The following is a 9,281-nucleotide window of genomic DNA, read 5'->3' on the forward strand; positions in this document are numbered from 1 at the left end:
GACAAAGCAGGAGTAATTATGATCTGACACGGATGTGTGCCAAAGTCCTGCATCTCCATTTGAAGCCACACAATTCAAGAGAAGCTGTGGAATTTGCAATCTCAGCACATGTTGAGATTACAGCCTTCCTTCACAATTTTTTTCCAAGCACAGGTTAAAACTAGAAAATGGAGGGATTCCTGAAAGCAGGAAAAAGAAGGCACAATTAGAAAAATACAAAACATTTAAGAAAGGGATTTTACTGGGTCCAGTGTGAGTGGGTGAGAATTTGATTACAGTATCATACAAGAGGGTTGGGAACACAGTCAGCAGATTCAGAGAGAAAATAGGTCAGAGCAGTGTTAACTGCAACAGAAATTCCTTCAAGGAATTTCAGGCCATATGGAGTAATTATAAAATGTATTCACAGAATTATAGACTATCCTGAGTTGAAAGGAATCCATAAGGATCATCCAGCTGCTAGGCCTGCACAGGATAACCCTCAAAGTCACACCATGTGCCTGAGAGCAATGTCTAAACTCTTCTCAAACACTGTCAGGGTGATGCTGTGACCGCTTTTCTGGGGAGCCTGTTCCAGTGCCCAACTACTCTCTGGGTGAAAAAACTTTTCCTGATATCCTACCTAAACCTCCCCTCACAGAGTTTCATGCAATTGCCTCAGGTCCTGTCACTGGTCACCACAGAGAAGAGATCAGTGTCTGCCTCTCTGTTTCCCCTCATGAGGAAACTGCAGTGAGGTCTCGGCTCAGTCTCCTCTTCTCCAGGCTGAACAGACCAAGTGACCTCAGCCACTCCTCACACAGCTCCCCCTCAGGGCCCTTCACCATCCTCATGGCCCTCCTTTGGACCCTCTCTAACAGCTCAATGTCTTTTTTGTATTGTGACACCCAAAACTGCCCCCAGCACTGGAGGTGAGGCTGCCCCAGTGCAGAGCAGAGCAGGACAATCCCCTCCCTTGCCCATCTGATGATGCTGTGCCTCATGCACCCCAGAACATGAAGTATTGTCCCTTTGTTGGCAATAACTGGGAGCAGTATTCGTGCAGGCAACTGACATTTATAAGGTATAAGAATTCTTCCATGTGTTTCTTTGGTTGTTTCTCTACATAAAAATCCAAAACTGTTGCCAGTGCCAGATTGTTCTCAATCATCTGCTGTGATATTGCATAGAAATAGCAGATGTCCCTGCATTGCTGGATGATTTTTCAATGCCTTATTGACTTAAAGGAAATGGTAAAACATTTCATGCAGTTGAATATGAAGTAATCCTGACCCAGCAGTGAGATGCCTATCTCTGGCATTGTTCTTCTCCTTGCCAAAATTGTCTCAGCCAGCTGCTATTTTAGATTTAATATCCTTGACTTGATGTATCCCTTCTGTTTGTTCTGTTTGCTGCCCTTTTGTTTTTCCTTTTCTTTTTCCTAGTTTATGCCGTTCACGGAATAAATAATTTAAAAAACCCAACCCCAAATTCAAAAACAGTATTATCAGGAAAAAGCTAATGAGCAAAATAACCTCATCTATGAACTATGTTAACCTAAGACAATAACTATGAAGATAGCTTCTGTTGAAATGAAACAAAAAATTATGTGCCACACCTAATTTCCCTGATAATTTCCCTGATAGACATGATCTATTTATCACTCATCTTGTATCTCCTTCTCCTACTTTAGCACCTTTCATTTTGATGTATAGTTTATGAAATCCTGTCTTTCCATACTTACACTCCATATTTGTCCTGCATTTTCCCTCACTGTCAGAATCACAACACTATGGCAAGAAATGGCAGCATAGACAAGCCACTCAGAGCTGCAATCATTCTGATTGCAGAATAGCCTAGGCTAAATGTGCTAGGGAAGCATAGAATGTTTGGTGAGCATCCTGCAGAAGAATTAATTTAACTTCTAATCTACTTCAATTGTTCCATCATCTACTCCGTCAACAACAGACAAGACAAATTCATCATATGCTTAGATATTCATGTTCCTTAGAAAGTACTGTATAGCAGAGTTAAAGTAGATTTCCAACGTAAGTAGTCAGAAGATACTACATATATTGTGAACATCATAACACACTGACTACTATCCCACTAACTAAATGGATGAAAGTTTATGGTCAAAGTTATGTTTGTCTACAGAGAACTCACTATTTTTAAGATTTCAAAGAAAATGTTATACAGAAATAATAGGTATCTTCTTTGAGTTCTCTTCATCTGCCATCTACCATTTGGAGAATTTTGGTTTACCCTGTTGCAATATGTTTGTGCTTTAGGATAATGGAATAATGGATTTTTTTTTTTAATGGGTGAAACATAGAGTAGCAACTCCATCTTCTATAATGGATAGTACCAATTCAATGTCTCAAGAATTACCTACTAGTAATTTTATGTTGCTAATTCTTGTTTTGTTTTCTTGTTTTGACACTGCTCTTCAGAGTAAATGGCACATTGTCAGTAAATCCATGATTCAGAGAAGTGGCTTAACTAAGTTAAAAGAATCCTTTTCAGCATGCTTCTCTGTTTCATATAATATACTTTAAGAAGATGTACAGGATTCAAAGTAGTATCTTGAAGTGTTGAAAGATCCTGCAAAGAATGTAATTCTAGCTCTATTGAAAAGCAAAACCAAAAATTTCCACTGGCTTCACTTGGAGTCAGGATTATACTTGAAAGATGTCATGTTTCCATATTGCAAAAGTCAACTCATTTGGCCCTTAACCTGTGCTTGCTTTTTGCATATCCTGTGAAACAGACCCATAGAGTTCAGCTCTTTTTGAGGGATTCAAAGAGTGCAAAACCTTCTAAAATAAAATAAAAAAAAGTTTTATTTTATCTAGTTCTATACTCCTGAAATTAAGCTGTTTAAAATAAGATACATTCAGGTTTGTAGTAATGGAGTTAGATTTCAGGTTACTCCTGTAGTATCAAGTCTCTCAGTTCTGCTGTCCAGATAGTCTTAAAAACAATGCTTTATTTCAGAGTGGAATAAGCCTAGGCTCATTTATTTTCTTTTAGATTTATGGAGGAAATTATGTGGAAAGACAAAAAAATGCAGATAGTTCATGGGAATACACACTTTTTTATTCCACCAATGTAGAAAAAGGAATAAGTTCTAAGGAGAAAAACCAAGGAATAAGTTCACTACCACTGTTCTGGGTTGGTTTTTTTTTTTTTTTTTTTTTTTTTTTTTTTTTTTTTTTTTTTTTTTTTTAAATTATTTTTTGTTTGTTTGTTTGTTTGTTTGTTTTTGTTTTTTGTTTTTTTTTGTTTGTTTGTTTGGTTTTTTTGTTTTGTTTTTGTTTTATGGGGTGTTTTGTTTGTTTGTTTGTTTTTGTTTTGTTTTGGGGTTTTTTTGTTTGGTTGGTTTTGGTTTTTTGGGTTTTTTGGGGGGGTTGTTTGTTTGTTTGGGGTTTTTTCGGGGCCTTTTTTTTTTTTTGTGGTGGGTTTCTGGTTGGTTTGGTTTTAGTTGCTTTTTTTTTTTTTCATTTTTTGATGTTATGGCATATTTTCAATCTACATAAAGCGGCATACAATCCCACACAACTAGAGGTATAAATACCTATGGGCCTTGTTTCGTCAAAGCAAATTATTTAAAACACATATCCGTATGAAATTTAAGAGGCATAAAAGTATAGGTGGGTGCTATTTAATGAGATGAGTAGTGGAGAAATGCTGACAGATTTTTAGCTACAGAAGTATTAGGGACCCATGCCATGGTAATAGTATAAGCTGTGCAAAGAGAGGATTAAGCTGGATAAACCTTTCTCCTTATGCATGAAAGAACACCTTTATAAGTCAGTGTTTTTCTCAGTTATAATCCTTGAAGTCTAATTCATGAAAAGTTTATCACGTAAGATTTTCAGTCAAAATGAAGAGTCTAAAAAGTAGGGCAGGAGTTAGATCTATCAGCTCATGTTTAAACAGGCAAGTACATTCATTTGCTTTAACAAGGAATTCTTGTGGTAAATAAAAGACAATACATCAGACAAGTAATTTCTTTACTGCTATAATTTTTGCTTTTATATAAAAAGAGAAAATGCAAGCACCTGTACTCTATGAGGAGCTGAAATATATGAAGATTCTAATGGTTGAGTGCATTGTACATGCTTTTACTGGAGGTGACTAAAAATGGCAAAAGGAACATATTTACTTGCTCCCCCAGCTTCCCTCCTGAAACATTGATACACTTCATTGTAGTAAGGGATTGCAAGCACAGAATTTTTGTACTTTCTGGTCAGCTGTAACAATCACAGCAAACTGGTATGCCTCTGGAAAACAAAAACACCATGAAAATACCATGGAAAGTTCACCTGTCTTTTGCATTCACCTTTTCTAAAAGTATAAATATCTAGCAACATTATCCAAAAAGTCACTCATCATATCTTTTGCTATATTCTTGGTGAAATTTGATTCAAAGTGAGAAATCCATGGAGAAAGCAGTAACAAGTAGGTTATTATTATAGACTAGAGAAGAAGGACTCTCTGTGCCTAGGATAGTAGAGAAGACTGAAGGGGTTACCAGCCAAAGTAAGCAGGCCACAGGCAAAATGGGCAGCAAAATGAAGGAACAGATACCAAATTAGAAATGCATTGTAGAAGAATTCAAACCAAGGTAGGACAGTATGGAGAAAAAGATATCCACATTGCTGTTTGTGTGCTACCCTTTGGCATCAGGAGTAAGTCTTAACTGAGGCATGGAGATTTATTCTCTTTTTCTGTCACCTAGCTTAGCTTCATGCCTGGAACTGGAATGAGTAAAGCTCTTCCATATATCAGAACCAAAATATTTTGTCTTCTAGGAGCCTTTGACAACAAGTTTTCTTTGTAAGTTAAGTCTCTTGTGTTACTTCCACATTTATAACAGCAAATTTAATGTGATTTTTTTTTTCTGTAAAGATTGTCTTGCTACCTCCTTTATATCCATGAAGAAAAGATGATGAAGGTTGTCTTCTGCTGCTGCTGGATACTCTCCATTATTTATTTATAACAAATAACCATCAAATCAAACTCTTTTTTGTTGCTCTTAATTTGTCATTTAAAACCATACATGGGAAAATCTGAGATGGAATTAGTTTAAATTTCTTAAATATATGAAATGAATGGCAAAATTAGAACTCAGTTCCTGAGTTTGAGAGCATGCCTTTGTGAGAGGCTGCTATGGGCTGGCTGAAGCTAAAATGCCTTGGCATTGCAGTGGACCTGATGTAGCACTTTTGCCCTTCAGCAAAACTCTCAGCAGGCCCTACTGAATTACAGCACTTGACTATCAGTGCTGAAATCACTTCCAGATGGGAACAGGCCCGTCACCATCTGCCTGTTGGGGCACAGGCAGTGGGGCTTGCACCTGTGTAGGAAGACACAGCTTTATGTCCAGAAAGCATTAGGAACATCTCTTCCATTTCCAGCCTCTGCCTTTAGCATACAGCATCACAACACTTTTCTTTACAGTAAACATTATTCAAAACGTATCATGCAGTTCAACTACCATGTTTCCTGTCAGAATATTCATTAAAGATAAATTTTTATGTTAAAAGCAAAGTTATTTTAAGGAGTCAGAGTTTCAGCTAATGTAATTTCATTAATTAAGAGGATCATGAAGAAGGAAGTGGCAGAAAAAGCATAAGAGCAAGCAACTGATCTAGCTATTACTGACTCTTTCCAAAATGTTCATCCTGAAATAATCTCCTTCATTATTTAGGATTGGCATTAAGAATTCTTATGTAACTCTTAAACCTGAAATTCTCAAATTATGCTTTCTTGACACAGGGCTGCACTGTTAGCTTAGTTTTCTTCTATTGCTGTAATACTTAATTTCATATGTTCCAGTTTGGAATAGGTCATTGCTGAAGTAAGTAGGTCAACATACAAGATGAAAATAACAGTGAATTTCACTTCTTAATGTTTGATATACTAACAAAAATTTGATTTATTTTTAAAAATTAAAGAGCTGACTTAGAACAATAGCCACAAAATCAGCCACTAGTTCATCTATCCATATAAGACAGAATTCATAGTTTCAGTCTTTAAGCCATATTTTTTTGGGCTAGTCCTCTGGTCATAGGTGATAGGTACATTTCAGTCTTACATAAGTGATGGAACAAGAATATCAAATGATCTGTAAAGACAGGCCTCCCTTTTCTGCTGACTAGTCTCTGCCAAAGTCTTTTCACTTGGCACAGGGAAAGCAATGAGTGTCTGGACTTTTCTGATGCTTGTAAAGGTGGCAAGGCTTTCTACAATAGGGTTTGTACAGCAAGGTGGTGTCTATAAACTATTCACAGGCACTGTAAAGTCTCCTTGTTGACCTCTTGCTTTACCTGCAGAGACCATTGTTATAAAATGGACTACCCCTGCCACTAAGAGTATCATATAAGAGACAATTGACCAGCCTCAGCTTGGGTTAGACAGAGCCATGGATGCTTTGGTGCCATGGATTCTGAAGGAAAGAAAACATTCAGACTCAGACTACATCCAGAAATAACATGCTTTGTTTGGGTTCCTGGGGGAAGGGAGGTGGGGGAAACCATGACCTCCTGCTTTGCCTGCTTTTGTACAAGCTAAATTCAATCTATAAGAAGGAATGAAACAGTCAGCATTTCAGAAGCTTACCCAATAAATTACCACTGCCATGTCTATTTGTAATTATAGGTCAGTGCTTAATACTGCTGTAAGCCACACATTCCAGGGCTTTGCAGGCACTTAAGAGCATATTTTAATCTCTTTGGATAAAAGAAGTTGCCATTGGCAAGAATAAAAGAAATGCAGACTAAGTCCCTTGGTTCTTACTACAAAATTACGCTTTTCACTACTTTAAACAACTCCCCCAGCACACAAGCTGCATGCCCTCACATACCACCCATGTTAAGCTATTTCTTGTGACAGTTTCAGCTACATTATGGAAAAATCCCATGTCATACTGTATCAGAGCACTGCACTGACAGTGCTCTCATGATATAATGTCTGGAGAGTGTGATAAAAATATCAGAGACAATGTCTCATAAAAGGCACTCACTGCTAATGGCTCCACAGATGTGTCAGATCCAAATGTATCAGATCCAAGGAAGCTGCAGGCAAGTGTCAATGGCAGAGGCTTTGCTTCCTGTGGATATAATTGATCCTTCTGGATTTTGGAAGTTGTACAAGGACCTAAGAGTTTTATTTTTCTACTGTATGTGCAGTGTTCAAAATTAAGGAAAAACAACATCAATTATCTTTTGTATCAGATAGTATGGGAAGCATGCAATAAGAACAACAAATTCCCACTGGTACCTTGAGACAGTCCTTTGCCCTGAGATCCCTCACCTCCTAAAACCAGGCACAAGAGGCCAAAAGGAAGACTTGTTCTGGCTTCTCTGACTCTGTCATATGCAGCTGTTACTGGCCAGAAGGGAAGGGTAGAAGGTGCTCCTTGGGCCCATCACCTTAAGGAGGTCTCAGGATCCTGAGTGCAGCTCTTTCTGATGCTCTGGCTCCTCCCTAGCCCAGAAACTCTGTGCTGTGTTCTGTGTCTGTCATGAGGGCTTTCAGCTGTCCCAATAATGGTGGTGTGATCCAGCCTCCCAAATCGGCATGGTTGGTAGGCAGGCCTTAATCAAGACTCTAAATATTTTCCTTTGTGTTGAGAGAAAGAAGTGCTAAGCTGATGTTCTGGCTCTTACTTTAGACCTACTGAAGCACTGGCCTCAGGAAATGAAGAACACGATGGACCTTAACATTTTAAACATCCACTTTATTTAGTCAATGTATATTTAATATTAAAAATTAAAAAGGAAAAACATATATTTTCAACTATGTCTGAGTTCATGTAAAGTCAGAAGGAAAAAAAAACAAGTTTTTTTTGTACTCTTTGCTCATTCCCCATTTCTAAGGTTTGCTGTCCTGCTGATGAACATCCACAATCTAAATGGTGTGGCATTAAGTGAGCAGTACTATCCTTTTTCCATCAAATATGATAGAGTTCATCCTGAAATGATTGACAAGTTCAGTTTGACACTTTTCAGGTTGCAAGTAGATTTGAATTTTGGGTTACTTCAGAAAGGATTAGACAAACAAGAATGTTCCGTTGCTTCTAAGAGAGATTATTCATGTTGCATTAAATGGGGTTTTTTTGCAAAGGAGGATGCAGATGCTCTTTGCATTGATGAATGCCTTTGACATTCTCATGGGATGAAAGACTTGTGTCTTCCAAGAACTATTTTGTGCATTGTACAAAGTGGAAGACTTTAAAATAAAACAGTTCACAAGCTCATTTCCAGACTTCCCAGGTCTTGGATTGCATGGTGGCTGGATCACACTAAAGGGAACTGTTTACATCCCCAAAGGCAGACAATGTTACTGAATCTGGAACTGGCAAGTCTTGGTGTATTTTCTCATAACTGAATTGCCATGAAAAAGGGTTGTTGTCAGCCTGCCAAGCCTCTCATATCTTTTCCTGTTTTATTATTTTTTAAAAGTACTTCAAAATGAAAGTACATTGTTTCTGACAAGAGTGAGTTTTGGCATGCTTTGGTTTGGTTTTAAGCGTGAAACAGGCTCTGAAATATTAAATGCCAAGTATGAAGGTGTTTTTTGTTTATTTGTTTTATCGCAAGAAAACTCAATATATATTTGCCCTCTTTTCAGATGTATTTATTTTAGGCTCATATAGGCTGTGATGACATCAAGTCTTGACTATTTCTTTGAACTACTAGAATCTGGGCTTCTGTCATAAGCTATAGCAGCTTTAGAGGTATTTTGTGACAGTACTTTGATACACAGAAGCTGCAGTACAGGTTTTACTGTCTTATACTGTAAGCCTGATTCTGTTCACACAAATTGGCATTGCCACTCACGGAGAAGCCAGTAGCTGGGGTAAAGGTAGCTGCATATGTTTTGTAGCTTAAATTAGGGTCATAGCAGTAATGCAAATTCTCATCTAGCAGTATTGGAACTGGTTTCAAAATGCAGGTGAAAAAAAAATTAATACAATTTATTAAAATTAATAAATTTATTTATGTGAATTATTTTCCATCTCATCCTTATTGAACATTTTCAACATGCAGACATTAGTCACAATTACAAAACCTTTTATTCATACACTGTAAATCAAATGTTTCAAATGTGACAGATTAATGTAGGTGGACAGTACCGCATATAGAGAAAAAGGATGTTATGACCTGCTGTGGTGATGTTAGCTGGTGGGTTGGTGTCTGAACACATGCAGAGCACTGCAGAACTGAGGTCTCAGTGAGCATAAATTAAATTCGAAGGAACTATTAGTTCAGTCAGGAGGACTGAACAGGGAA

Source organism: Zosterops lateralis, assembly GCF_965231275.1.
Source record: "Zosterops lateralis genome assembly, chromosome: Z".
Lineage (NCBI taxonomy): Eukaryota > Metazoa > Chordata > Aves > Passeriformes > Zosteropidae > Zosterops > Zosterops lateralis.